Source organism: Haliaeetus albicilla, chromosome 10 (genome assembly GCF_947461875.1).
Source record: "Haliaeetus albicilla chromosome 10, bHalAlb1.1, whole genome shotgun sequence".
Lineage (NCBI taxonomy): Eukaryota > Metazoa > Chordata > Aves > Accipitriformes > Accipitridae > Haliaeetus > Haliaeetus albicilla.
Window position 1 is genome coordinate 13,560,224 of NC_091492.1, and position 23,126 is coordinate 13,583,349.

The window sequence follows — 23,126 nt, forward strand, 5'->3', positions numbered from 1 at the left end:
ACCCAGCCATGGGAGGCAGTGAGTGGGTTCCCACTACTTGCAATAGGACATCAAAGTGCTCCTTGTTGTACAGGACTGAACACCAAAAGCCCCAAAGCTGAGAGCCTTCAGGAGTTCCAACACGAAACCTCTGTATTGCTTCAGTCGCCCAAGCAGAAACTCATTTTTCTGTTGTCCTGATTTCCGGCACCTTGTACCTACACTTAAAGAGATTGTTATATCTCTCTTTCTAATTAAAAGGATTTTCATCTCCTTCACTTTCTACTTTTGAATGGATCAGCTATTCCTATTTAATGTGAGAAAGCAAGAAGGGGATCTGTATAGCAAATTGTGGGTTCTCATACTTCAGTGCAAAACTATCTAAGAATTTAAATCATATTTAATCAAAGTATCAGGCTTCCTTGTAGTTTCCTTTTCTTTTTTTTTTTTATAAAGTCACAAAAAAAGAAGTCCTTTCTCAATTTTTCGTTGTTGACTTTTATTTTCCTAGTGACTTTTTTTACAAAAAAAAAAAATCACTATGTTTCTAAAGGACTTCTTTGTTCTCTTTCTGGATTTCCCAAACATGTTGTAAAATGACAATGGTATAAAAATTATACTGTAAAAAATGTAAGTACTGTGAATGAGCAGAGTTATTCATTTATATTCCTAGCTTATGAAATGCCCGTATCATGTACCTTTTATCCAACAGCAGACTCTTTTAGCTTCAATCACAAGAGCTAACAATATGTTATTGATATGATTTCAGGAAACTGTCAGCAGGCAGCTTAACTTTCAGCTCCTCAGCTATGGTGAGCGTATGCACAAAATGTACCTGTACCTCTCCCGCATGAAAGCTGGCAGTGATGTGCACATTCCTGTCAGCTGTCACAGCAGAATAAAGAGAAGTGTAAACAGGTCTTCTTCACTAAATGCAGCCTCATACTCCTTACACAGCGAAAAACTGCTACTGGTTTCACTGGGAATTTTAACCGGCATCAGAAACACGTGTCAGAGCACTGAGGTGCAGCTGATTGCTCCCTGCAAGAAGCTGGAGTAAGGAGAAGCTGGAGTAAGGAGCAGCTGGGCAGGTAACCAAAGGCACTGCTGTGGGCCCTCATCCTTCTCACCCCATGCTCACCTCCTCCCCAGCAGTAAGCCCTCCTCCAGCAGCTGTCCTGTCACACTGCTGCGAATGAGCTTCCAGCTTCCACCTATGCCCTCCAATTATATTAAACGCAAAATCAATAGGCAGACTACTGAACAGGGAGGCTAACCGCACCACCGCCCTGCCGAGAAACAGAGTGGGTTAAATGATGCCTGAAGTTTGGTACACCCCAAGCCAGGTCTCCAGAACCAGTAGGAGCCTGACTCCTATCAAGTGGGGCGAACAACAGGGCTTCCAATGCACTTGTGCATGTGGCCCTTTGCGGTCGCTTAGGAGAATGGGTGCAATCAAAATGAGGGACGAGTCTCTTCTGTAAAGATAAAAACTTCTTCATTTTCAACCACTTCTGCTTGAAGGAAAAATAAAGTTAACACATACACAAGTCCCGCATTTTCAAGTTTTATATTTATGTGCTATTACATTTTCAAGAGTTGAAGAATAATCACAAATGTCAGAAGCCAGAAGAGGTAAGCTAAAAGTGCATCTCTCCCCACCCTAGGAAACCAGTGTTTATTAAAACTAGTTTTCATATTAGTTTACAAGTTTTAATAATAAAAGACTGTGTTGTACTATTAGATGTTGGTCTTTTTTTTTTTGTCTGACGAAGAGAAATAACAGGTTGCTGCAGGAGTTAGCACAGTTTTGGTGGGGTTTTTTTCCTCCAAATGATCAGAGAAAGTACTGTACTTTAAGGATGTGCCTCACTTGCTCTTAAAAGGGTAAAACAAAATATTCTTCTAGATATTCTAAGCCTGCCATATAAGTATTATGCTGTTACAGATTTCAAAAGGTTAGCTTCAATGAACCTGACATCAGTATAACCCAAAATAACCCATTCAAGAGAAAAGTAAGAAATAATTGCTGTTTTCTCTTTTTTTTTTCCTCAGCTATATTGCTATAATGATTTTGCATAACAGATTGAACAAAGTGCTGTTGTGACAGGTGGTAGAATTCAGCTAGTAAGCACAGAGACAGGGTTCAATTTAGTTTGTGAATCCTTTAATTGTTGTGCAGCTAATTAAAGAAGGTTCTTTACACTCGCAAGTGTTTACCGTTGCTAGTATGCATACATGAAAAATTAAATTGTGCCTTCAAGGGCTGAGAACTATAGAAAAATCATAGCTGATTCTGCAACATGCTTACCAGCTCAAAATAGCTGCTTTTCACAATTGGAATTTGTAAAACTTTTTGCTAAGCAAATATAGAGCTAATTAGAAGTGTTCGTTGGACCAATTAACATTTAAATAAATAAGCCATATTGCACATTTCACAGTCTTTATTTAATGATGCTTCTTAACTCTTTGGAAAGATTCCTTTAAGTACAAATAAGTTGTCATAAAAATGAAAGACAAAAATAACACCATAACAGTATATTCTATGCTTTTTTCTTTTTGCCTTGAAGTCTTTTCTAAAACTCTATACCTGTTACTGGGGAAGGGGGGGGGATACACAAATCTGGTTCCTTCTTTCATCTTGTCAAGTTACCTTTCCACCCTTTTGAATACAAACAGAAAAACATATTTGATTACTATTTAAAGTGTTATGATAGCTCTGTTTGTTTTGCCCCATGGAACAGAATCTGTTTTAGAAAAAAATCTTACTTTTATCTCATAAAATGGCCATTCCAGCCAAAAAGAAGGGTGTTCTCAGAAGAGATTGCTCTTAGAGCAACAAAAGCAGCAGTTTGAAAGTTGCATATACAAACAGTGAAGTGAAAGGGGAAAAAAAAAAATAATAAAAAAAAAAATCTGTTTTTCACGCCTACTGTTAGCATTCCCATACCAAAACCAGTGTTGTTATTATACCTAACCCCAGGGCCGCAATTGCCTGGCTCTTTGGGGTCAAGTGATATTTTGCTTTCAAAACAACTGTCTTTTAATTTAACAATCCCTTTCAATCAATAAGACCCTTCAGTCTGCGTTGAACATACATTTTCTCTCTCTCTTTCAACCTCCAAACCTCTACCTAACACAAAGGTTACATTAAAAACAGGGGGAAGGTTTCTTGCTACTTTTTTCCAAGACGCATTACACTACCTTGTAATCACACTAAGAGCTAACATGGAAGGACTCATTGTTGACCTTGGCTTTCAGCACAGAAAACCAAATTAACAAGGACCAATTAACATTTAAATAAATAAGGAAGATTAACAAAGAATACTCTGCATACCAAGAGGGTAAAATAAACTAAAGGAAAGAGTACAGTATCTCCCTCAATCAGCATGAATGAAATTCTCTGGGAAGGACACAAGCCCGTTGGTGCATGGAAGCACAGACTGCTCTTTCCTGTACTGGCAAGGCCTGCTGAGCACCAAAGGGGATGCAGCCACGTGTGAAAGCAGGCAATGCTCTTGCTCTGGCAAACCCTTGGAAAAACGTGCAGAGACCCCACAGTCCTGCATGATGTACTTACAGAAGGAAAGGTGCTGCACGTATTTCTGGCCTCCGCTCTGCCCCTTCCACGTGAGGCCGTTGGTGTTTGTGATTGCCTACGTCTGACTGCTGCACACCAAGAAGCATGTGGCTTTGAGCTCACCGTGATAAGCAGCAGGCCAAGACTAGACACCTCTTGCACAGATTGTCAGAGCATTCTACTTCTGATTAAATTTTTAGTGGGAAAGGTATGTTTGGGGTTTTTTTTAGATGCAGTAAATTCTGGTTAAAGTCAAAGAGAAGAAAAAGTGGCCAAAGAACATCCAACAGCCCAAGAGGACAGTATTGGGGAGGTCTCTGGAGACTGGCAAATTAGTGTTTTAAACTGTCTGTTCCATTACATTCAACTTGGAGACTCCAACCTGAATTTTAGTGCTAACTAGGTAGTTGGTCTGACCACCAAGCTACAAAATATACTGGTATGAAGTTCTCGAAACTGTCATGGTTCAGGGAAACCACATCTCTACCCAACTTTAATTTCATATACTACTCAGACCTTTTTTTTGCAGGGAGCGGGGAGCACACAGGTACCTGAAGCTGTAGCCTGGAGGTAGTTGTAGGGACTCTGTGCTATACAATCAGATGATGCTACACCAGGCAGGATGAAGGTAAAGGGTTCAACGACCTCTCATCTTCCCTACCTCTCACTCTTCCCTCAGGTAAATCTCCGAAGAGGACTTTCAGTTGGCAAAGTTTCTCCACCATTCTTAGACATCATTATCCCAATAGAACAATTAAATCCCTCACTTACTAATCATCTACAAAGCCTATCTTTTAAAAGGAAACTCCTCCTACACAAAGGTTATGAATAATTCTCAGAAGGTTACAACATGATCTATCATTTTAAGTATTTGGATCTCGAGTACTGGTTCAGGCCTCTAACTGACAGCCACCTTTATGAATAGTTAAGAGTTCACAGAGATGATTATCATGTACTATTTAAATATGTATAAAGGACAAAGATAATAACAATACTTTGCACTTTAATAGAAGCTTCTGTCTGAAATTCTCAAAGGAGAGCCAAAGTCCTCACAAATGCACGCTCACAGCTCCTCTGACCTGCACAGTTGGTCACTGTTATTATTCTCAGGAATCTGGTAGGCTGTTATTGTTAGATTTCTCAAAAATTATAATGTCTGGCTTAATTTATAGAGCAACTGAAGCTTTACCAAATGGGTAACCCAAAGTGAATCACCATTGTAGGAATGTTGACCAGCACCTTGTGCTGAGGCAGAAAGCAGCATGGGACGCTGCAAGGCGCTCTGCAGATCCTCAACCCCCGTTCTGGTCGAGGAGAATAATCCTCCTCATTCCCAGGCTGAGACACAACTGAGTGATCAGCACACTGTCCAGCTGGGAGAAAAGCATTTCCTGCTACTGTTCAGGAATAAGCCTTTCTGTAGCCTCAAAAATAATTTTAGGTGGGTTTTTTTTCCCAGTACTGAAAAAAAAAACCAAAAGTGGACTCTCACTTGAGAGCCATACTTTCTGGCATGAAGAACATTTTTCTGCACTTTGTTAGAATTACAGCAGTTTTGTATTTAAAAAAAAAAAAAAGAAAGAAAGAAAAAATAAAAGTTTTAAGTAATCTATTTCTAAATGCCCTACTTTGATGAAGTTAAAGTCTCCTGTCTTCTGAGCAAGAGGCTGGAAGAAAGTGACTCTCTCTACTATCCTATAAAATACAGAATTTTAGACACATGAAGATTTGCTCATACTCAATTGTACCTTTCACAGAAAATATGAACAGAGCCAATCATTTCAAACAGGAATGTAAAACAATAGGGACCCCAAATATCAGCACCAATTGAATGCAATTACAAAGATTGAAATGCTGCTAAAAAGTTGGTTGGGTTTGAAAACTGGACCTGGGCAATTTGCACTTATGCAAATGGCATTTGTACAGCAGTGAAACCAAAGGTCCTCCTATCCTTAAGGCCATATTTACAGAAGGGTCAACTGATCTTGAATAATTCTGCCAGTGTATTAAGAAAACATGTTTTACTTCCAACATTACTAATGTGTCTTTTATTATACACTTCATTTCTTAAACAAGTAAATTTCTTCACCAAGAATAAAAAACAAATGCAAAGAAAAAAAATCACATCCCAAAATACAAAAGTTTTCATGCTTCCTTTTACAATACCAATTTTGCTTCAACATCTTTAAAAAATTCTCATGAGTGTGAGAGAATCACAGATGACTTTCAGTTCTCTTGCAAAACTTTTAACAAATGGAACAGTTCAAGATTTTGGAAGAGAGAGAGAAATGGGGAAAATCTATTTTAATGTGATTGTTTTTACATATCTGAACTAACTGGGAATGAGCTGGTATCATGAAATCCACCCTGAACAGACAACTTGTCTTGAGACAAAATGCAATGTTGTAGGGAACTGGACTGGCTTTGTCCACTGGACACTTTGTCCTGTAAGATTGCCTGTATTGCCCCCCCTCTTCCATCTCTAAAAAACAGCTTATCATAATTTCCCTACCAGCATTGTAGTCAGTCTCAACCTTTTTCTTTTTTTTTCTTTTTTTAATTTTAACTCAATTCTTTAAATCAGAATTATGAAGTTACTGAAATAACATCCCAAGCCTCTGGCTGCACTACCGCTAGCACAATGGAGCTCTGATCTCATTCGAGGTCCTATAGCTAATAACAAACAGCAAGTGACTGAATTCCCTCATCTCAAATATAAACATCTAAAGTCAAGTTAAATTCAGCGTAACATTCACAGATACAGAAGATCAAAAAATTGGTTCGCAACAACTTATCACAGAGTAACATGTTAGCACAAGTTAACTGATTCACAGTAATTTTTAGTGTACATGCTCATCGCAAATGTGATGTAAAAGTACAGCTTTCAGTGAAAGACATATTTCACTGGTTTCATTAGGGCTAAACTAATACATTGTTTCTCGCGTGCTGTGAGGCAGGACTACTACAGAGACAGATACAGCAGCTGACAACTGGTAATCTGGGTGTGGGATCAGTATTTATTGCTAGGTTCTGTGCTCTTTTGCCAGGGTTCAGAAAATCAGATATTTCAAACTGCAATTTGTTTTGCCAGATTTTCATTAAAACACCTGTGTTAAATTTTTTATGGAAAGCTACAACACTTTTCTCTAGGGCCTATTTGCCGTGGAAGTCCCACCAAATGTGCAACAGCATATGGGCTGGCAAAAATAAATAATAAAAAAAAAATCACAAAGCGACCAAACTCCATGATAGGCAGAGATACCAAGACTTAAAACAGTGGGAGATACAAATTTTAAAATTATACACAATGGACCCAATCAAAAACCAACTTGGTGACAGTCTTTCCAACAACTTTCATGAATTTAGGTCCAAGCCAATGCTGCACCAGTGACAAACATTTATACCCATATATGGATCTCAGGGTGGAACTTGAATCCATAGATATGTGGAGCTTATTGATGCAAATGACAACTACATACAGAGGACAAGACTTAATTTACCCTTACCCTTTATCTTTCATTGTAGTCTTTAACACAGAACACAAAAATCAAGGTGCATATTTATGGTTAAACCTTTTTTCCCCACAAAATTACTTTCAATAACTGAAAACAATCTGAACTAAAACCAAACAACATTGGACTGTAACGAATGACTGATTTACAAAACATTTTAAAGAAAAAATTCACCCACATGTAATTTCACTGTAAGCCACACACCATTTAACTACAGCAACACACTGTTCTAGAGTTTCTCTTTCTTACTCGAACAGATTGGCAAGGTTTTCACCCTTCCTCTTCTTGCTCAAAAAAATTTCTCTCTAGTACTACTGAGTAGCAATGGACCATGAAGTCGAAATACAGGGAGAATGGGGAGTTCTACCTTACACATTACTGACTGGCTCTGTAAGCTTTCATGAATGAAAATAAAAATAAAAATTCAAATGGAAAAAATATCCCCAGGAGTCTCCAGTTCTTTATGCATTATTTCACTGATAGTGGAATGCTCTTCCACCAGTGGCACTGCCACCATCAACTCAATACATTTTGGGCTACATCAGTGCAATAGAAAGGAGCTGATTAGAGGACACAGTGATACAAGACAGAGAAAAAACAGGAACAAACCAACAATGCACTGGAATGATTCCTAATTGTAATTATTTTCCTAATTTTTTAGAGACTAAAACTAATATTGAAAAATCTTTATCTTTGATTTGCTATATACAGCAAGCTAAGATTGGGTTCAGACTGGTGAATCTGCTTTCTGTTGTAGGTAAGCATGCATCTCATCAAACAGAAGCAGGGAGCAGATACAATGCACCGTGTACACAGGAGGGGACACACACTCAACAGAATCTTTTTCTCTGCAGAGAAAATGCATTGGTTACAAAACATGCATCCACACATACCAGTGAAAAACTGGTATGGCTAATTTTAAGTTTTCCAGCCTTGACGTACTAAACATGCTAAGTACTTTTGTTCAGCTCTAGCCATATCTACTCAAACCACAAACTATATAATAATGTGGAGTAACATACCCACAAAATGAACATAGAACACATTTATTTTGTAACTCAGTCTGCAGTCAGGTCTGTGTGTTCCCTAAATGAAGGAAAAATATATGGGAAGCTTAGATCCAGAAGTCTACAATACAAAAACCAAACCAAAACAAAAACCCTTGGTAAAAATGGTTATAAACAAAACTTACACATTTTTCCATTTTGTCAATTGTTAATTTCATGCAGCAACTACAATGAACACAATCAAAAATAAGTACACATTTTTCCTCAAAAAGTTCCCATAAGAATTCCTATTTATTATCCACTTTTGACACTATCATCGGGCCTTCTACTTATTGTGTAGGATCTTCCATAGCAACCAGTTGACAGTTCCTATGTATCCTGAGTAACATTTTCCCCTCTCGGGGACCATACACCTTTGGGATACCCATGGGGCTCTTTCAAAGGTCAAGAGGTATCAATTCATTTCGAAGACTTCCTACACAGGAAGGAAGATAGTTTAATAAGCATTTACAATGAAAAATTTTTGGAATAACGAAGCAGAATGCATACAATGGCCACATTAATATTGCTACTGCATCATCACTGGATACTCACTGACTGCTACTCTGCAGCTTTGCATGAAATTTAAGAATTTATAAACTTAAGCACAGGCTGAAATACCTTCTTAAATTAAGACTGCAAAACATCAGCACTGCTTGTGAGAGATGTCACTAACCAGAAATGTTGGGGGGGAGGGGGGTTATCATATTTAATGTTTCTATAATGCAGAGCATCAGTGGTCACTGGTATGCTTATAAACCATTAATTGCAACAAGTAAGTTTCACCAGCTAAAGAGGTAATCAAAGTGAATTTTCAATCAGGAAATGCTCTTGAAATCTCAAGCAGATGCAGAGTCACTTTGCAGGTACAGAACAACAGATGAGGAAAATATAACTTGCAAACAAGTACTGCTAGTATTGGCTGGAGCCATTTCTCTGCCAGACTATGATATGGTCTGGCACATGATATGACTTGCACTTTCTGGTTTTATTCTAGTCTTTTTTTTAGGACAGGATCTATCTCACCTATTTGCCGCTGTTCCAGCAGCTCGTCTACCTAAATTAGACACCCGTCTTTAAGGAGAACGAAATCCTCTCAAGATCCTTATGCCTTTTCTGTGAGAAGCAAACACAGATAACCTAACTTTTAGACAGTATTCCCCTACCTTGTGGGGGAAAAATAGCGTTCTAGAATCCAAACTACACTGAGTGTTTCACCAAAGGGCAGCTGGCATTTCCACTGCTTCGCCATGAACGCTTGTTTCAAAATCATGTTTTACAGGAATCAAGACTAAATTGTAACTTACAAGGTTCATTTTGTAAAGACATTAATTAATGGACTGCACATGGAAGTGAGGTGGGGAATATTGTGCATTACTCTGTTGGCAAGTACATCATTTTAGTAGTTAATGTTGACATCATCTTTTTAAAATGCATTAAGCAATATAGACAACATATACTCTGCCATGGAGAGGGAGTCTCTCATATCTGAGTGCTAATACTGCCGTGGGGTCCTCCATTGACCAGTAAGGTCCTAGTCTGTCTTGGTAAGAGGTACACTTAAGGTACAGTTCTGGACTTGAAGACATTTTTGAGAATGTAGCATTTTCAGAGACTGCCAGAGCTGTAGAGATCCAAACTCGGTAACATTTTTAGTGAACCATTCCTTTAAGAACCCCCAATAATGGAGTCATCTCCTTCCTTACAGATTTCAGGTAGAAAAGCAACTCATGGTAAGCTTTCACTTTGATCCCTGTGTTCAGACAGACTCCAGTTCCCTTTCTCTTCCTCCCTCCTTCTCACACCTAACCAATCAAATAACTGTTCTCTCCCATTTCCCAGATAAAGTGCATCCCTCTTTCCATAGGAAATGAAAGATATGAAAAAAGGAGAAGGTACTAGTTTACCTCAGTGATGTAAACACATTAACTTTTTTTATCAGCCTGGCCAGCAGGAACTGAGAAGCTGAGAAATACCAGTTACGCCTTTGAAAAAGAAATTCTGAACATCTCTTTATCATTCTCAGCAAGGTAGTGTCTAAGCACCTTAATTCTAAGGTTCTAGATATGTAGGAAGTTAGTGCCCTTCGTGACTCAAAGCTATAGCATTTTTTTAGCTGTTTATTGACCTGTTTATTATTATCTGTTTATTGAGCTGTTTTCCATGAATCTGTCTAATCCCCTTCTGAGCCTGCTGATGCTGTCTGCCTCTACAAACTCCCTTGGCAGCAAGTTCCAGAAGTTCACTACTCACTGTGCCCTTTTATCTGTTTTAAACTGATCTCCTGCTACTTCCACTACTGTGTGTTCCAGTTATGGTTTTGTGGGATTTGGTGAAAAAAGGGGATGAGGATTGTGGAAATGATTTTGATGGAATTCTGTGTTTGCAGCTATCCAGTTTTTCCCAGTGAAAAGTAAAAGTGTCCAAAAAAAGCTACAACACAACTTAGAATGTAAGATCCCAACATGATAGCATGAGATGTTATGAGTGCCCTCACTAATGTAGATTTGCTAACACAGTCTACTGAATTTTATCTAGTCCTTGATGATGAAAAGACAATCAACTTTACAGTGTCAAAGACCTCTTCCATAAGCTAATAAACAACCCTCGTACGCAGTCCTTCTGAATGAGACCATTTGAGGATTGATAGTTTTGTCACAACTGAAACGGTGCATCTATCGTGACTGATGTTCATTCAGGTACAGAAAAAAACCCAAACATTCTTGCCATTTTGACTAAGAGGAAGAAAGAGAGGAAAATGTCAGAATGAAGCCTTCACTACAGCTCTTTTTCAGAAATACCCGCCCAAATTTGGGTTTGAAGTCTACATAGACCTTCCATCCAAAGCCAGTTTAACTGAAAGCCCAAGGAAAATACTTCCCCATCTGGCAGGAACTGTTGTTCCAAGCTGTGTCCAGATTATACCCTCCACCCTCACCCTCCAAAACCAGAATGACTATAAAAAATAACCATTCTCTTAACTTAGCTCAAAAAAAAAAAAAATCTCCCGACCATGGTTGAAGCCAAATGGCCCTTCAGGCTACTACTGAAGAATCAATTACATTAGCTGTAAGCCTAAGAGAGTCCTGGGGACAATCAGTCAGAGCCATAATAGCTGTGAGGGAATTGTTAAGCAAATTGAGGGATTCTTTAGGTAATTGGGATTGGACAACCAGGTCATACTTAATTTGAAGCATCCATTCCATACAAGTGCTTCAGAGGTATAGTAGGAACTACAGACAGTAAAGTCTAATTGTGCTGCTACTAACCCAGTGCTTTTAAAGGGACACCCCCTCACCCACCGCCCGCCCTCACCCCCATTCTTGTGCAGAATATTTAATAGGATTGTGCTCATTTTCAGCAGAGAATTCAAGCAGCTACTGCAGGGTCAAATCCGGGAGCTGAGAGCCAAGGCTCCACAGCCTTCTGGGAGAACCTGTAGTGCTTATTCACAGTTGGAGCCAGGGACAATAAAAGCTCAGGGTTTCCTACCAAAACTGAGAGGGAGAAAAATGGACAATTCATTGCTTTCTTTAAGACAGTCCGAAGATAGTAAGGAGTTACATTTCTCTCTTTTTATTGTTGACCACGCATTTAGCATGCTAAATGTATGCTTAACTTCCAAATAAACTCTGCAAAAATTCACAACTTCTGCTTCAAGCTCTGAAATGAGGTTTAGGGGGGAACAAACTTTACAGGCAAGAAAATCGTCAGCTCTGGGAGGTCACTCTGAGGGGGCTGTGCAGGGATCTCAGATCAAATTGGGTTTTTCACCACAGTTAAACAGGGAACTATTCCAAAAGCAAAAAGTTCTCAATTTCCTTTGGTCATTGAAACAACTTTCAGAAAAAAAGAGGTATGTCCAAAGTCTATCTTCATGTCCAGTTTGCTTTTGGAGAAACCTGTTGCAAACAGCCACTGCTACTATTTTCTGGCTTCTCCAGAGAGAAGCAAGGCATCTGGGTTGATACAACAGGGACTGCAGTCCCAAGAGAAACTAATTCTGTGTTGGACTGCCCTAAAGTTTCACAAGGTAGACAAAACGAGCCAGCAAACATGGCCCTAAGACACCAAACACCAAAGCTGACAAATCCATCCTCTTGTCTCCCTTTCCTCAGACTCTTTTCTGGAACTAATTTGAGGAAAAACCCTAATTCTGGGTCGCCTGGCAAAGAGTACCTAAAATAATTGCCCAGAATGGAAGATTCTGCTAGTGCCACATTTCTTTGGCAAGGCAAGAGAAAAGCTGGGAAGAGAGGGATAAAGAACAGAACCTGGATGACTGAAGGGTGCCAAAGCAAGAGCTTTGCGCCAGTTGCCATTCTGCTCAAAATCTGCACTGAGAAGCCCAGTGGTCTCTGCTCCCAGCAAGCTGGCCATGGCTTAGAAGAGTTGGCTAGAACAGACCCTGGCAGCACAGCTGATGACAGCAAAAACTCGGAGTAGCAGACGGGCCAATAGCCCATTGGTAGAGGTCAGGAATATCTGGTCATGCACACTTCTGCCATTACAGAGCTCTCACTGAGTACAAATCCAGCCTATTTCATGCTCCTGTTTCAGAGGATGTTTTAACTGCTTATCAAATCAGCTAGCATTTTTCTAGCCTTGACAGAACAAGAGCCAACAACAGACACCGGATGCAATTCTACCTCTAATGTTTAGCATTGTGACATGATCTATTCAGCCAGGCTATGGCTTTCTAAAGTTATCCAGCAGAATGCCAGCAGTCACCCAGCAACAGCAGCTTCTAAATAGGGAAACCATGTAAAACAAAACAAAACAAAAAGTAAAACCCCTGGTCTGGAAAATACTGCCTTAACTGAAGGGAGTCTTTCCACTCCACACACTACACTAACACCAATTTAGATGAGTGAGCCGGCAAACGGTATCCCATGAGACTAGTTAAACAGGCTATGGTATACCAGCTCAATTGCCTGGACAACATCAGGAGTCAAAGCCTGGGGAGCACTTGAAGAGCATAGCAAATAACCCATCTATAAAAATAATCATCATCAAAAACAGTCATCCACAAAATTTATGCCAATCAGTACTTTGAAAAATGAGCCATCACTTTTTGTGAAGATAATGGATAGGAATTCAATCTATGTCACAGCTATGGAAAAAAATGCCCATTGCTTTGGACTATAGGGATTGCTGAGAGCACAGAATTCGGACTTAGCGCACTGCAGTGTAGAAATGGCCATGGTTAGATAGCAGCTTTCTTTTGACCAGAGTGTTGCAAAGAAATCTATTTTGCATGTAGGAAGAAAGCCTAGATGAAAAAGTTGTGCCACCAGCATCTTTAAGAGACCTTACTTGGTGCAACGTGGGTGAAACTTCAGGAGCAGTGAAGACAGTCAAACGAGTACCCACAAGTAGAACAAAACACTTACAAGATGACTGATAATGATCTAGCCTCTTACAAGTCCCAGATCAACACAGGAAGCAATACAATACTGTTCAGAGGTGCTTTTGCTAGCAGAAACACACTCAGCAACAAAAGAATTGGAAAAAATAATGAAGCCATTAATACATTTTTTTATGTTTACAACAGACTATGCTTCTGTGACATTTACTAAACAATTCTGAAGCAGCAGAAGTTTGGAGGTCCCATACACTATACTGCTTTCTACAATATATTGCCTTCTACTGCTGCATCGCCACAGTTATTAGTCATGGTATTAAAAAAAAGCAGGTGTATGTAGTAGTTGTGCCTGACAGACACTACTTAGAAAAAAATATGGGGAGGCCGCACAGTAGACTGTCAAGATTATAAACATCATGTATCTCAATGCTGTAGTTATATGGTCATTAGTGCTAAAAAAGGCTTCAGCCTCTTTTGCTGGAGAGGACTGTGATGGAGAGTATCTATGTACAATGGAACACTTCACATCCATGCAATCTTTGTACAGGCAGATGAATTGGAGACAAAATTCCAGAGTCTCTGTTCAGGACAGCAGTACCGTTTGAAGCTCTGACTTAACGTGTGCCGTGCCTTTCAATCTTGCATTTTATGAATGCTGCTTTACTTTAGAATAAGGTATGTTTAAAAACTGGAATGACACCTGAGAGAAGATTAACTCAGCCACAAGATGGGTCCTTTTTGCCCATCAGAAAAACAGACAGTATGGACCACAAAAATACCCGTTTCAGTCACAACTGATGATATCAGGACACACGTGGAGTTAATTGGTCTAGACACTGGGAGATCCCAACTGCTTCCATCCTGCTCCATTTCTGATACCAGCAGACTACCACAATACATTACTGTACTTTGGGGTCAGACTCCAGCTGCCCTCTATGTCCAGACACAGTCGGCATAGAGAAGAGGGAGATTTGCTTTGACACCCAGGAATAACTGCATCACCTTGGGAGACTGCATTTCAAGTTTTGCTTCTGATTCTAGTTATAATTACTTGGTGATGATCACCTCCCCCTTTAGCTTAATTTAAAATACTTCTGAGTTGGAGAGATAAATGACTGGAATTATCTGGGAAGAGCTGGAGTGATGGGGGAAGGATACAAAAGAACTTTTGATCTTTCAATTCTTGTAGTTAGCAAAAACATTAATTGGCAATATTTTCTTAATTTTCCTCACAGTGGTAACCTTTGTAATTGTAACCTGTAACTAGTTATAACCGTAATGTTGCTTGGTTCATACTACTTGCTGACTGTTGTGACCGAAACATGATGTTATAACTTTTAGTACAGGGAGGGGAGGAGAAACATGGCACTATTTGAGCTGACGACCCATCACCGCTCTTCCTATACAACGTTCTTTTGCATCTTATAAGGCACAACTGCCAAGTGATATTGGGACCTCAGCGCTGGGCCACCTGTCAGATACATTCATTTACGGTTACAGCTAGGCACCCAGTGAGAAGAAGGAATAAAAAAAAATTGAAGGAAAGTAAATTCTGTTTGGAAGACAACAGCACTGGAAAGAAGACAAGTGAACGTAAGGATCTCACATTCCCCTGCTGACTCTCTCATGTAGATTTTCCCCTTTTCATTTCCACTAAACACAATACGATAACTTTTAAGAACTAGGCTTTAGTCAAAAATCAAAAGTAGAAAGAAACTTCATGTACTTGTCCAGAGCTGAGGTCAGGGTTCAGCGCTGCTCTGCTCACACCATGCACAAAGCCCCTCTCAGGCAGTGTCAGGAATGCTGCTCCTGCACTCATAGGGCTTCCACACTGCCTTCCACTACCGAGGCTGAGAACCGCCTGGGTAATCCAGAATCACGGAGATAAAATGTCTTCTGATTAATGAATGCATTGAAATTTCACGGCCCAAAACATATTTTCATTGCTGGCTCTTCCCCAGATGATACTGATATTCCATCTCATGATACTTCATCACTGATACATCTCTAATGAAAAGTATAGTGAAATCTCTAAAGTAGCGTCTGAACCCTAGTTCAGCCATGCCGGACAGAGAGAACGTCTGGCTTGATGTCTTCTTTCATCACTTTCTTTTATCACATTTTACCTGCTTTCAAGAAGATGGCTGTCTTTACCTTCCTCTGAATGAGAGAGATTATTCGAGAACAGGAAATAAAATCGACTGGCAAGAAAGGAGCAGCTGCTATAACCAAACTGATGATGACAGTGCAACCATCAAAGAGAACTAAGAAATTCCTATTACCTGCAATCTAGCCATCATCTCAGATATTCAGTATGTTTTAAGTGCAAAAGCTTAATTTGTTCTTGCACACATCATGAAAGCAAATCTAAGGAAAGACCGACCACTATGCAGATGAATCTTCAAGTGCAATCAACTAGTTGATCTACCAAAAACATGCTAGGCCATAAAACCAGTAGAGTAAACTTAATCTAAAAAGATATGTTAGATTCTTTTTCCACAAACCCTTAGTCTTAAAAATAGTCTTTATGCAGATGAGAAATCCAATGGTGTTTACAAGAATAATGGTTTGCAGCATCGGGCAATAAAGGCTGAGATTCTCTTTGCAAACAGATAAATATTTGCACACTGGTACTGTGTGACCATCTACCCAAATATTATCTGTGTGCATGTAAAACAGAGCACATTTTGCCAGTTGCTTTATTTCACTAGTTGCTGGAACCATAATATCTGTTTCCTTTTCTTCCTTTCTAAGCTCTACTAGTCCATAAAAGCAAAACCCACAGTCTGTACTGATATTGAGGATACATAAGCAATGCACAGGGACTTAATACTACTAAACACTTATTCAGCACTTTATATATTCAGAGTATTGTACAAACATTAACAAATTAATCCTCAGAGCAACTTGCAGGGTACCTAAGTATTATCTTCCAAATTGGGGCCAAATCTGTTGCTCATGTATACACCCAGTGAGGTCAGGAATGGGTTTAGACTTAGGTGTCAAACAACAGCAGTAAAGGTCATAAGGATATGCCAGAAGCACTGTCAAAAACTCAGATGAGGATTCAGAAGATCTCATCTCACACACATTTTCTCTCTTGCACATATTTGCTTTCACTCCAATTCCCACTATCCCATAAATGTTGGGCTGTTTTTACTAAACTCCCATAAATACTAACATGATTTAACCAGGGAGATACCATCATTTTACACTGGAAACTCACACCTATTTTAAGGAGTATAAATGAATAAGGAAGCCTACCAAAATAAGTGGATTGTTTACTTACACTACCAAATCAAAATTAAACAGTAGTAACATATACCATATTTACTCTACTGGAATAGCAGCACTCACTATCTCAAAAAAGGACTCTCAATTATAAGAATTATTATAAAGGTTAAAAGTGCAAAACATACAGAGCTGCAAGGATGTATATCAATAACAGCACTGGTTAACACAGTTTTATAACATTTTAAACATATAAGTATCAAATGCTACAAGCATTTATTTAGGCGTCAAAGAAAAGTCTGAAATTAGTAACCACAAACAATCGCAGATCACAGCGCAGTGACTGTATTCTGGACGTGCTAGTGGTGCTTATAAAACCTATTGGTGGTTTAAAGGCTCAGACTGAAATACTGATAAGATTACATTACCCATCCTCCAAAAAGCAACGTCAAAATCAGACTAACTTCATTAACACACAAACTGGTTGCATTGGTATACAACCAGAATGGAGATGATCCTTGTTAATAGGTAACATTTGAACTATGGGATGGACAGAGAGAGAATACACCCAAACCTAAAATAGGTGCAATTCTTACCATGAAACTATTGTGAAGAGAGAACAAGAAGCTGGCTAATGAGCATGGCTGCTGAGGTTTGAAATCAGGATGGCAGCTAATGCTGGGGTTAGTTGCTCACAAGCTCCACGTGGCCCTGAAAAGGGCGGTGCTTCTGTAGCAGCTGGCAGGGTTTATCCACTCAACTTTCTCCAGCCCTGAAAAACAGCCTGGCAGCCTTCTAGCTCTCCTTGCTCTCAGATGTACCTTTTCTTCTTTTATGATCAATAGACCCAGGAGAGACTTCAGAGAAAATGTTGGCCTCAAGTACTCAAAATACTCAAGAGTCAAGTCTGGCATCTTTAGAATACCTGCGGGTAGTCTGGCAAATCAAATATCCCACATCCACCCATCTCTAATGATGATTATTATGCACCAACAGCTGTCTACAGTTCAATGGATGAGGATCTAATTGATCTCATTACCTCCCCCCATATAAAGTGATGAGCGGTCCTGCTCTGTGGGTCTGGGGATCCTATACTGACTAAGGGCCTTGTGCTGAAGACCTGGAAACAGACTATTTGGTAGTGCTGTTAGTTTGTTTTCAGCTGGTCAAAATCCACAGAAACAAACATCTTGCAGTATACTGTATAATATATTACAATGTGGCTTTTGTCTTACCAGTTTAATACTGACTAGCTCTGATAGCATTCATATGAATATTAATTTTGTAATAAAAAGCAAGAGACTGGTGTATTAGTTATGTGTTCTTTTGTTACTCTTAGTCTTTAATTATTATTATTAATGCTATTATGTCCAATTTCCCCTCACCTCGCTCACCCTTGCAGTCTCCATTGCGGTGCCCTGTCTCAGGCAGCGAGCTCCTTCTGGAGCCAACAACAATGTTACTCAATTAACCCTCTGGCAGGGTACACTACAGTATATAAACGGTGTTGCTTCCCCTCCTACAAGTCTCTGAACATCATTTCTGTCCTGCTCCCTATGATAAAGTCAGGGACCCAAACAACTTCCTTCGGCTTGGGCTGCCTGCCTGGCACGGCTGGCCCCATACACAGTTTGCCATGTGGCAGGTATAGCCGAAATATTTATGCTCAGGTGCTTGTGTGAGATGAATCTGTATTTCAGATTTTAAAAGTTGCATTTCCAACAAAAAGAAGAGCCATTTGCAAGAACAAAAGGCCTGAGTCCACCTCTTTTGGGTAGGTGTAAATCCTCTGTCTTTAATAAAGTTATACCTGATTTATAACTGTGAGAGAGGAGATTCTCGCCTGTAATATAAAATGCTCAGCTTTCTGCAGTTTGCTTATTCATAAAGATTACTTCAGTGTCACTGTGGAAAAGATGCAATGAAAAATACCTACTACTCTGCAGCTATGCAACTGCCAAGTCTCTCATTTTTAAAAGAATACCACTGTTCATTTGCTAGTCTACAGCAGATATATTTTTAACATAAAAACACTATATTTAATTGGTTATGGATCTCAGTTCTTTTAGCACTACTGGAAATCACACAAAAACACATTAGTACAGAGCAATTAGTGCAATGGCAGTAAACAACTAAGGCACTATTAAGCTGTGGGTGATTAAATAGTATTACTTCTTTATTTTTTATGATATTAGACTTAGAGAAGATTTTAAACATATATTCCCGTTAATATTAATAAATGATATAAAGAGCAGGTGTCTAACTTTCTTAAGATGATTTTAGTCCGGGCACTTCCGTTTATAAGAAATATTTTCTTTTAATGCAAGATCTGTCTCTTTATATGGTGTATCACACTATTTCTTATCTCACTACACTGGGACATTTATACTGTAATATTATTTGATGGGAGTTATGAAATCACACACTGTTCCTTCAGAAAATAATACCCGTATCTCTACCACCAAGGAACAAAGAGCTACCAAACTCCCAAAATAATATGCAATTATTTATATCTGTGCAAAGAACAAACCGGGTACTATTTGACAAATTTACTACAATGGGTTGTAACAAACACTGTGATAAGTTAGCTTGAATGGCAGTAACCTTCAGGCAACATAAAAGACGAGAATCTGACCCAAGGACAGAACCCTTGTGGTATACCTTTTTAATCTGCCTAGCCCTCACAATCTCTCTGGACTCTGTACTTGTTTATAGATCATCCTCATGGTCTGGCACATCTTTTCCTCGGCATCTGATTAAGTTAACAATGTGCTGCTATTTGCATGCAGATTTGCCAGGCCTTTCTCTACAGCTGCTCCCAAAGACTTGGTCTTTCTCTGTAATGTGATAGCACAGCAGTCAGTAAATGCAATCTTTGTCAAACCCAGGTGTGCTCTTGATTTGGTTCTCATTCGTTCCAAGCAATTTTTCTTTCTGTAGCATTTATAAGGCTCTATTATAGTATAGCCACATCTGGAGCTAAAATTCTTCTATTAATTATATACTTTTGCCACTATAAAGACAAATTCAGAGACAGCTACTAACATTTTTGTTGTTGTTCTTATTCCCTTTTTGACAGCCTGTATTTTATTTCTGTAGAAATTTCATTTTTAAAGCAGCATTCCTGAATTTTAGTTCCATAAAAACAGTAATGCAAGCATGAAATCTAAATATTTAGTATCTCTAGTCTAAAACCATGCTATCAATAGCAATATAAACTATTAAGCTTTTTTTTTTTTTAACCTTTCAATACTTTGCATACAAATACGATATTATAATAATTTATCTGTCTCATTAAAAGAGTTACAATCTACTTGGGAAAGAAAGAAAGTGGTTAAACAAAAAAACAAAAAACTTACTCGGTTCCCTAGTGGACGCTGGTTCACATCACAGAATCACCAAACAATTTGTTCCCTCCACAGTCAAAAAGCAGAACCAAATTTGATCAGCATGGTGACTTAAATGCTGTATTTTCTTTGTGCAATGAGGGTAATTTTTCAAGATCAGGTTTGAAGTAGATTAGTGCAGAAATATGAGCTAAGCCTTCACTCTTATCATCTGAGTATGGATAAAGGATGTATTCACCCAAGAGCACCGCAAGTTATTTTCTAAGAAAAATTTTTCCTACCTCTTTTTTTTGTGTGTGTGTGAGTACAGAGATCATCACAGCGAAGTAATAAATGGAAACTAGCAAACAGGTTTGACAAGTGAATATTTGCTGCATAAATGTACATTTAAGAGGAAATACTAGAAATCTTATTTCTTAATTTTAAATCTAATTTATGATCCAAAAGGTAGGCTTCTTTGCTAGGTAAATACCTATGCATTAGAAGAGGTCAGCACATTTTTAAATTACAGGAGCACTACAAAGAAATACCAAACCCCTCAAATGGGGAATGAATTCCATCTGACCAAATCATCCTTAGGTGGTCTCCTCTAACCCCTGGTCAAGTAAGGTTAACATGGATGCAGTGGGCTGATATCCTGACTTTAATATGAATTCTTTTAAAAGGGAGTATAAATGGCAACTTTTTTTTCTTTAATCATATTTCTTCTGTTCTGCTTTCACTGCTTTTTTACATATTTGTATCAAAATTTTAAAAAATGCAAGCGTTCCATGCCTGTGCAGCTGAATTCACTGAAGCACTGATGATTTCTGAACTATTTTTCTTTAATAAAATTACAAATAAAAATATCCGACTAGCTTTACCCATGAAAAAGAAAATATAGCTGTAATGTTCCTCATGGCAGACTTTTTAAACTATTCTATTGAGGAAAAAGCTTTCATTTATTTATAGCACATTTTATCTTCCTAAATCACTTATTTCAGATTATTAGTTTGGCCTTATATACACACACTCCTTTGCACATACACACAGACACACGCTGACATGCATACATACACACGCAAAATGATAAAAAAATCAGCAGACAGACAGAAGCTGTGTAACCAGATTACATCACAGGTTACGATGGAAATAAATAAAAGAAAATCTCTTTTGCTTCTATAGCGTGGTATTTTAGTGGTGATGGTTTGACTTTTGGCCCACACACATATGCCAATGGCAAGGCTAACTCTAGGGACTAACAAAAAAGAATGTGTGTTCACAGCTGTACAGTACACCAATACAGATTACATGTTTTCAGTGTTGCGGCCACAACAGAATGCTAATTAACATACTGGAGTGATGAGAACGGCTGTAAGGGCCTTATTGTTCCATTATTTCATGCAGCCCAGCTGCCTTTGTTTATGTCACTTATCCTCTCGTGCCACAGGTTTTTACTCCAAAAATACTATCCCAATACAACGTTAATATTTAAAAAACAAAGAGGTGGCAGATTGTCATTTTTGTGTCAGTCTCAAACTGCAGAACTGTTAAGCTGTTCTGGTTCGGTATTTAGAAATAATTTAACAGCCATATTCAGACACTGCCTGCATTCTAACATAATGGCTGAATACTTGAACCAAGCAAATGCATAACTATCCTGACATCACTTATGAGATTTAGATTGGTCAGTTAATGGAAGTCTTTACCAGAATCAATACCATAACAGGTTCTTGAAATGAACGTGATTTTTTACACAGAGTGCTGTGAACAATAAGTACAGAAATATCCTACCTTTGTATACAGCACAAAGGAACTGGGATTTGAAATTAAGAAGCAATTACAGTTTTTTGCAAAGTAATGTTACAGTTGATTATTAGAAATAAACACATACAAAATAAACACTTTTTAATAAATAGCTGGAGAATATTAAAATTCCACAATCCTATTATTCCTTTTTTTCCTACTTTTTTAACAGCCATTTTATCTGCTAGCTTGGTTATCATGTTGCTGTTAAGGATTAATATTGATGATTGTTGGCAACAATGGTTAAATATTGCAGAAAAACACTTTTTATGAAAGAGATGTAGCCCTATCTGACTCTAAGTAATATTAGTTATGCCTGCTGCTTTGACTTCTTTGATTGATTTATGAAAAAAGCAATGTTAAATACCATTATTATTCTTATTTGTGTTACAGTAGTGCCTGAATGTCTTTCCTGATATTGGCCAGATTCAGATCCAGGACCCTGCACTACAGCTAAGGAGACAATAACTTCCTAGTACAAAAGAAGAAAACAGTCCCTGTCCATGGAGGCTCACACCTGTCAGCTCTGATCCAAAAGCATTTATGTTTCTGAACAGAGGAATCCACCAATATGGCCCCATTGACTTCTGTGAAACCACACACTGGGCTAAATTTACTTACGGGTTTAAAGAAACTCGTAAGGTTTTATTTAGTGAGTAGCAACAAGTGTGCAACTTCATGTGAATAAGTGTGAAACAAGGTGGGGGGGAATGGCCAAAGAAAACCAGGACGCTGGTAGTAAGAAGTTCAATGTACTGCTACCTGGTTACAAGTCAAAGTTTCTTTCCTTCATTTACTTGGTGTAAACAAAAAAGAAACATTAATGATAAAGAGGTTTCCAAACAATTTATTCCATCAGTTGCCTGTAATTGCTGCCAGTGCCTGAGCTTGGCTAGAACCTGAAGTGTTAATGGTGCATTTCTTCCTCAAATTAAAAAAAAAAAAAAAAAAAATTTTAGTTCCATTTTCACAAGTTTAGCTTTACCAACAAAGGGTGAGAGAGCTAACAACATACCTGTCACCTCAGACTTAACCCAGCGAACAAAACATCAGGAAGGCTAAGTCTTCCCAAAAATGTCATCTCCCTAATCAAAGACATACTGTTGTTAATCACAAAGCACACCAAAATCCTGAAAACATCCAATTGAGTGAACAAGCCCTAGTTGCTTTTTAATGAGTTTAACTGGTAATCTCAGATAAACGTGGAACTGCTTGAAGTGTCTGTCTTATGTAAGGCAGTAATGAGAGGATTTAATGTTTTCTACAGCCTACACAGCT

At 38.6% G+C, this 23,126-nt stretch overlaps 1 protein-coding gene across 13 annotated transcripts in view; it reads right to left on the reverse strand.

The window, feature by feature from the left end:
- ZNF536 (zinc finger protein 536) overlaps positions 1 to 23,126 on the reverse strand; it is a 357,464-nt gene that overhangs the window by 207,048 nt on the left and 127,290 nt on the right. The window contains exon 1 of one of the 13 annotated variants that reach the window (XM_069793541.1): positions 20,076 to 20,222. The exons of the other annotated variants lie outside the window; for them this stretch is intronic. The gene's annotated coding sequence lies outside the window, so the exon portion shown is untranslated. Of the gene's footprint in view, positions 1 to 20,075; positions 20,223 to 23,126 lie in introns of those variants that run through there. 13 annotated transcript variants of the gene reach the window in all.